Genomic DNA, 6,414 nt, shown 5'->3' with positions numbered 1-6,414 from the left:
CGTGATATGGGTCCTGGGATCAAGAGTTGCATCGGGCTCCCCACGGGGAGCCTCTTCCATCTGCCTATGTCTCTACCTCTCTCTCTGTGTGTATCTCTCATAAATAAGTAAGTAAGCAAACAAATAAATAAGAAATCCCACATATTCCTAAGATTTAAAAAAAAAAAAAGCTTGCACAAAATAGACTTTTGGTCTCAGAATGTATCGTCACTATGTAAAATAGCTCACATTTTCTTCTCATTTTTAAAAGCTTCAATTGCCTTTCTATATGACCAGCCTATTCTGGAGCAATACTTTATTAACAAGAACCAGTGGTAAAGGGTTATGACCACAGGCTTTGGTTCAGGCATTGATTTTTTTGGAATCTGGAAGGAAAACAGCTTTTTCCTTTCATTTTATTTTATTTCAGGCTATGTATTTCAGGACCATTTTTTTCCCGTAATAAATGGCTGTGTTTAGAGTTTCCCCAAATTACAAGAATGTTCTTTCTCTAGGAGAGAATAGCAGGTAGATATCTAGTTTAGGAGTTTCACCTTAGCTTAAATCTGATAGCTTTAAATATCCATGTACACCTCAGAAGGAATCTTCCTTGACTTTTTTTTTAGATTTACTTGTCTGTTTTTACAATTTCCATAATTCTTGTAAATAAATTCCAACCATGTGTTAGACACTTTATGGATGCATGGTTTAAGACTAAAAATTAAGGCTCAACATTATGTACTGCCTTAACATCTGGTAAAATTTGGAAGGCCTTGAATGGTCTAACCAGGAGTTTCTCTCCCCTCCTATCCCATGAATAAGATCCCCTAGCCAAACAACCTTTTTTATCAGGGTAACCAGGCACAGTTCCTGCTTATCCCTGAATAGCAGGTTTCACTTCTCTGACTGCCCATGGAATTATTCAAACAAGCAATCAAATCTACCAGTAGAAAACGGGGGGCACTTCATGTTCTTAATACTTAAAAGCCTGCTTTCCACAGCCCTGGTTATCTACTCTGTTGCCAAAGGCAACTCTGTGTGGCCCTGCCTCACATGCAGTGTCTTCTCCCCCAGGTTGTGAATATAGGTGACTAATAAACCATTAGCAATCTCATCTGTTCAGTATTGGTGTTATGTGCTTGGCCATCCCCATAAGCACAGGGCAGGAACACCTCTATCACCAATGTAGTGAATAGGAGGCAATCTAACTGCTAATCATCACAAAGATCCTGTGACATAGATGTCTTTATTACAGTTTCACTGATGAAGAAATTAAAGTTCAGAAAATTATAGATAATTGCCCTCAACCACACAGGAGAGTGCCAAAATAGAGTTTAACTTGGTCCTTTCACAAAATAAAATGTAAAAGAGTCATTGTGTTTTCCTTGCAATGCACATTCATTCCCAGCTATTTCTTCTTTTCTCCCCCGAACCTCAGTGGCTAGAAACCTAGAAAATTTCTTTTTTTCCTAGACCTTCTTGCCAATAGGAATTTCAATATTTTATATATTCTGCTAACAAGATGGCCTCCCATGAGATTTGGAAGGTACAAGGGAAACAGAAGCCATCTTTCTTTGCAGCTACAGTGGCTTTGGTAAACATAGGCTTTAAAGAAGTTTCTGTTTTAACTTCCAGTCATCTGCCTCAGAGATGCAGACTATTCTTGGAGTTTGCTACAATTTTCTGATCTCTGGGAGATAGCAGAAACTCCTACTATTCTTCGAATTCTGTGGCAAAGGACCTAAAAACTAGAGATGACCTCCCCTTCAACTTCACTCATCTAATTCTGTATATTAAATCTCATCCACTGATAGCTTCAGTTTTTTCCCCTATGCTCATTGAATCTTCAGGACTTTTCGCTCATCCCTGTTAATAGATGACCAATTTAGATCTCTGTCTAAGCCCCAAATTGAAATGATCACTCTCCAAACTACATCTTCAACAAAGAATCCTTTTCAGAATGTAACATGGTGTGTCAACTATCTCCAAATTAAAAAAAATATTCACTGATTTTAAGTGTCCACTCAATGTTTTTTAGTAAATTTAGAGTTGTGCAACCATCACCAAAGTCAAATTTAGACATTTCCACACACATACCCAAAAATAATCCCATCTGCCTATTTGCACTCAATCTCTACTCTTATCCCAGCCCCATACAACCATTAATCTATTTTCAGTCTCTATATATTTCAGTCTTTATATTTTTAGTCCTTTCACAAAAATTGAATAATACAATATGTAGTATTTTGTATCTGGTTTATTTTACTAGCAAAATGTTTATGAGACTTCCATGTTATAATATTTAACAATCCTGCATACTTTAATAGCGCTTAAAATGCTTAATAGTATTTTGTATGAATATACTTCAGGTTGTAAACATTCACAGATTGATAAGACATTTGGGCTGTTTTCATTTTTTGGCCATTAATAATAATGCTGCTACAGACATTCAACAATCTTTGTAGGAACATATGTTTTTATTTATCTTGAGTGAATGTGTAGGAGTACAGTCATATAGTAAATTTATGTTTAGCCATTTAATAAACTTATGTTTTCCAAAATGAATGCATTATTTTACATTTCCACCCTCAATGGATGGGCTTCAATTTCTCTACATCCTCATAAACACTTTTTATTGTTTGTCACTTTGATTACAATTATTCTACTGGATATGAATTAGTTTAGATTTGTATTTCTCTAATGAGTAAAGATGAGGTTTTTATCATGTAGTTATTGGATAATCATATATCTTCATTGATGAAATATCTATTAAAATATTTTGGCCACTTTTAATTGGCTTATTTGTCCTTTTGCTACTTAGTTATAAGAATTGCTTATATACTTAAGATAAAAGCTCTTATCAGATACATGATTTGCAAATATTTTTACCAATGGGTGGCTTGTTTCTTCTTATTCTTTTGAAGTCTAGTGGTATTGGCTGATGAAGTACAATTTACTATTTTTTCCTTTTGTAGATTGGGTTTTTAGTGTTGTATGCAAGAGATCATTGCCTAATACTAGGTCATGAAGATTTGAATCTGATTTTTCTGAAAGTATGAAAGTACTGTTTTAGCTACTGCATGTAGAGTTATCTATTATGAGTTAATTTTTGTATGATGTGAGGTAAAAGTCTAAATATGTCATTTTGCCAGTTGAAGTTCAGTAGTCCCAGCACCAGTTTTTCCAGCTTTATTGAAATAATATTGATGTATAACATTGTGTAAATTGAAGGTGTACAAGGTAATGATCTGATACACATGTATTGTGAAACGATTACCACAGTAAGGTTAGTTAATATATCCATCATCTTACATAATTATTTATTTGTGGTGAGAACATTTAAGATTTACTCTTAGCGACTTTGAGGTATATAATACAGTATCATTAACTATAATCACCATGCTGTGCATTAGATATCCAGAAACTTTTTGTCTTTTAATTGGAAGTTTGTACCCTTTGACTGACATCTCCCTATTTTCCCTTTTTCCCAACCTTCAGAAACCACCAGTCAACTCCTTGTTTCTCTAAGTTTGGCTTTTTAGATATCACATAGGAATATCATATAGCATTTATCTTCTGTTTGACTTATTTCAGTTAGCATAATGCCTTCAAGGTCTACCTATCATTTCTGTCATCACAAATGGCATTATTTCCTTCTTTCCCATGGCCTAAGAATATTCCTGTGTGTGTGTGTGTGTGTGTGTGTGTGTGTGTGTGTGCGCGCGCCACATCTTTACCCATTCATCTGTAGACAGACACTAAGTTGTTTCTGTATCTTGGTTATTGTGAATAATGCTATAATGAACATGAGAATGCCAATATCTCTTTAAGATTCTAATTTCATTTTCTTTGGATATATACTCAGAAGTGGGATTGCTGGATCTGATGATAGTTCTATTTTTAACTTTTTCAGGAATCTTCATGCTATTCTCCATAGTGACAGCACCAATTTACATTTCCACCAACAGCACACATTCTCTTTTCTCCATATACTTGCCAGCACTTCTTATCTCTTATCTTTTTTATAATAATAGCCATTCTAACAAATGTGAAGTGGTATCTTATATTTTGGTATAAGTGGTATCTTATATTCTCCCACTACACAGGTTGCCTTTTCATTTGGTTAACTGTGTCTTTGGTTGTACAGAGAAGCCTTTTAGTTTGATATAGTCTCATTTATTTATTTTTGCTTTTGTTCCTTGTGCTTTTGGTATCATATTAAAAAATTCTTTGCCAAGACCAGTGTCAGGGAGATTTATACCTGTGTTTTCTTCCAGAAGTTTTATGGTTTCAGGTCTTTTGTTTAAGTGTTAAATTCATTTTAAATTAATTTTAATGAATGTTAAAAGGTTCAAATTTAATTATTCTGCATGTGGTTATCCAGTTTCCCCAACATAATTTATGGAAGAGACTGTCCATTCCCCATTGAGTATTCTTGACTCTTTTGCCAAATATTGGTAATCATCTTTCTGGCCATACATGCCAACTATTTGTTGATTGTATTTCTGGGTTCTCAATTCTGCTCCATTGGTCTGTCTTTTTTCATGCTAGTTTTGATTACCATCACTTTCTAACATAGTGTGAAATCAGGAAATATGATGCCCCTAGCTTTATTCTTTCTCAAGATTGCTTTAGCTATTTAGGTATTTTTGTGGCTCTCGGAATTTTGGGATTATTTTTTCTATTTCTGTAAAAAATGCCATTGGAATGTGATAAGAATTGTACTTAATCTTTACATGGCTTAGGGTAGTATGGGCATTTTAACAATATTGTTTCAATCAATGAACATGGGATACTTTTCCATTTACTTGTGTTTTGTTCAATTTGTTTAATCAATGTCTTACAGTTTTCAGTGTATAGATCTTTCCCTTATTTGGTTATGTTTATTCCTAAGTATGTTATTGAGACTTTTCCAGCTTTACTGACTCATAGCTGACATGTAGCATTGTGTTTAAGGTGTATAGTATGTTGATTTGATACATTTACATATTGCAAAATGACTACCACAACAGCATTAACTAACACCTCCAGCCTATCACAGTTATTATTTCCTTTTTTGTAGTGAGAACATTTAATACCTACTCTCTTAGCAACATTCAAGCAAATAATATGGTATTATTAGCTATAATCACTGTGGTGTACACTAGATCCCCAGAACTCATTATTCTTATAACTGGAAGTTTGTACCTTTTGACCAGTATCTCCCCCACCACCATACCCTGGAAACTACCACCCTGAACTTTATTGTTTTTGATGTTTTTGTGAATAGGGTTATTTTTCTTATTTCTTTCTCAAATATTTTATTGTTAGTGTATACAAACACAATAAGTTATTGTATATTAATTTTGTATTCTGGGGATCCCTGGGTGACGCAGAGGTTTGGCGCCTGCCTTTGGCCCAGGGCGCGATCCCGGAGACCCGGGATCGAATCCCACATCGGGCTCCCGGTGCATGGAGCCTGCTTCTCCCTCTGCCTATGTCTCTGCCTCTCTCTCTCTCTCTCTATCATAAATAAATAAAAATTTTAAAAAAATTTGTATTCTGCAACTTTACTGAATTTGGTGATTAGTTCTAGGTGTTTTTGATTGAGTCTTTAGGACTTTTTAAATATAAGATCATTATATTTGCAAATAGCAACACTTTTACTTCCTCCTTTACAACTTAGAAGTATTTTGTTTCCATTTTTTTGCCTGATTTCTCTAACTAAAAATTACAGTACTCTGTTGAATAAAAATGGTAAGAGTAGGCACCCTTGTCTTGTTCCTGATCTTAGAGGAAATACTTTCAATAACATTATTGATGGGCTTTTTACATATGGCCTGTATTATGTTGAGGCATGTTTCTTCTATACACAGTTTGTTGAGAGTGTTTATCATGAAATGATGCTGTATTTCATCAAATGCTTTCTCTGCATCTATTGAGATGATCATAAGTTTTGTGTCTTTCATTCTAATAATGTGGTATATCATATTTATTGATTTGTATATGCTGAACAATCCTTGAATCTCAGGAATAAATTCCATTCTATCATGGCATATGATCCTTTTAATATGCTGTTAAGTTTGGATAACTTCTACAAATATATTCATCAGGAATATTAGTCTGAGTTTTCTTTTTTTGTAGTGTCCTTATCTGATTGGTATTAGGGTGATGATAGACTCATAAATTGAATATGGGAGTGTTCCTTTTCTCTTTAATTTTTTGGGGAGAGTTTGAGAATAATTGATATTTTTTCTTCTTTAAATGTTTGGGGAAATTGACAAGTGAAACCATCTGGACCTGGGCTCTTGTTGGAAGGTTCTTGGTTACTAATTCAATCTCCTTATTTGTAATTGGTCACTTCATATTTTATATTTCTTCATGATTCAGTCTAGATATGTTGTGTGTTTCTAGGAATTTATCCCTTTCTTCTAGGCTATCCAATTTGCTGACATG

The sequence above is a fragment of the Canis lupus genome, chromosome X, assembly GCF_048164855.1.
Source record: "Canis lupus baileyi chromosome X, mCanLup2.hap1, whole genome shotgun sequence".
In the NCBI taxonomy this organism is placed as follows: Eukaryota; Metazoa; Chordata; class Mammalia; order Carnivora; family Canidae; genus Canis; species Canis lupus.
The sequence above is the reverse complement of the archived record's forward strand: the minus strand, read 5'-3'. Positions refer to the sequence as shown.